The sequence below is a fragment of the Stenella coeruleoalba genome (assembly GCF_951394435.1).
Source record: "Stenella coeruleoalba genome assembly, chromosome: 1".
Lineage (NCBI taxonomy): Eukaryota > Metazoa > Chordata > Mammalia > Artiodactyla > Delphinidae > Stenella > Stenella coeruleoalba.
The window spans coordinates 176,623,914-176,625,858 of NC_137169.1; the positions used below are offsets into that span (position 1 = coordinate 176,623,914).

The 1,945-nt window shown below is 47.0% G+C and overlaps 1 pseudogene across 1 annotated transcript; it reads left to right on the plus strand.

The window, feature by feature from the left end:
- The first annotated feature begins 813 nt into the window (after nucleotides 1-813).
- Nucleotides 814-1,204, plus strand: LOC307178300 (guanylate kinase-like; annotated as a pseudogene). Its single transcript has one exon. The product of its transcript is annotated as a guanylate kinase-like (transcript).
- Nucleotides 1,205-1,945: the final 741 nt, after the last annotated feature.

A 1,945-nucleotide genomic window follows, 5' to 3' on the forward strand; every position in this document is an offset into this window, starting at 1 on the left:
TTGCGTTTTTACCTTTCTTGAAATAATAAAGCATAATATGCTGAAAATGTTGCTTTTTCCTTCCATCTTCAATATGAAAATGGCTACACAAAAATCCAACCATTTTGACGTCTTTTTTTAAATGCTCGCTGATATGACAGCTTTCACATCTAACAAAATTGTTTCAAATGAAGTTAAAGACAGCTAAGTGCTGCTAGAGCTATCTTACTGAATAAACCAAACTAACCTTTTGGCCAACCCAATAGAAATTCTGGAGAGGCCATAATCTGCAATACAATCTTCTTGTTCTAATATGTATATTGGAAAGAGATTTGCAAAGCTTTGGATGGTAATTACTTCTGGGGAGCAACTGTTATTCCCTTCTGTACTTTTATTTTAACTCATAAGCATATATTTTATGTTTATAATTTTAAAAATTAGTTTAGAAGGAATACATGAGTAGTTTGCCATATAAAATTGTATATTTTAGGTGCATCTAGGGCATCTGGAAACTCTTAGAGAAAATGAATAGGGAGCCAGACCTCTGGCATTTTTCCTGTAAATATACTTTGGAGTGGATGTGGCATATTCTATACTTATCTCCCAATTATCAGGCTAACTGAGGAAATAAAGTTGAAATGTAGCTTTTCGTTTCCAACTTTTTCATAATCATTTAAACTGGATCAGTTAAACAGATGCATTGGTTGCTTGCTCTGAATCTCTTTGGAAGTAGATTATGAAACAACTACTGGAAAAAGAGTTAAACAAGAAACAAAAGAAAAATAAGCTGATATAAAAATCTAGGGTTGGAACTGTGTCTTTCGCTGGAATTTCATGGAGCACACCGGGGTCTCAGGGAATCTGTATGGGACCAGCAAAGCGGCCGTGAGGGCGGTGCAAGCCGTGAACCGCATCTGCTTGTTGGACGTAGTCCTGCAGGGCGTGCGCAACATCGGGAAGACTGACCTGCGGCCCATCTGCATCTTCCTGCGGTCGCCCTTGCTGGACCGCCTGGAGCAGCGGAACACAGACACGGAGCAGCGGAACACAGACACAGGGCAGAGCCTGGCCGCCGCCCGGGCCGACCTGAAACCTGGAGAGCAGCAAGGAGCCCGGCCTGTTTGACCTGATCATGGGCAACGACAGCCTGGACAAGGCCTACTGGGCCCTGAAGGAGGCGCTCTCCGAAGAAATGAAGAAGGTTCAAGGAACTGGCCCCTCCTGAGGAGGTCTGCCAGCTCTGTCTCCCCCCAACGCCTACCCCCCCGGGGCCTGGGGCCTGGCATCCAACCCCTGCGGGCCAGGGTGGCTCTGCTCGCCTCGGCTAGCGCCCTGGGGTGCGGGTGCTGCCCATCCCCCTCGCTACCCCGCTGCGGTTGTTGAAGGACCTTACCACCCCCCAACCCTCCACCCTTCTCCCCTCACCCTGTTCTCCTCACACCCCTTCCCCCCTCGACTCCCTCCCCGCCCCCAACCCAGCTTGCCTCGTATCCACGGGCTCCCCACTCCCAGCTCTGTCTCACCTCTGCTCTCATCTCTGTTCTCCTATACTCTCTTATAGGGCTTAATTTATTCTATTTCTGTTTGTTTCATCATTTGCGCCAATCCCTGCTGCCACCCCCTAGTTGGATGGTAGCTTCCTTCAGAGCAGGGACTGATCCACATTCAGATTGGAAGCAAAGGTGCCCGGCACAACACCTGACACATAGTAGGCACTTATACATCTTTGTTTAATAAATGAAACCTTGGCATAAAAACACAACAACAAAAATTCCTCACCTCTAGCTCTACAGAGAACCCTGGCAACCATTTAAAGTTCCCCCAGGGAAGGGATACTCTTGGGCAGGTACAACCTTGTTTTGGGTTGGCTCAGTGACTGAAGTTCATAAGTTTCTCGGCATTTTTTCCCCTGTTGGGTATTGGATTGAAGTGCTTTTTGTAACTGCCACATTTTGCAGTTTCCCTA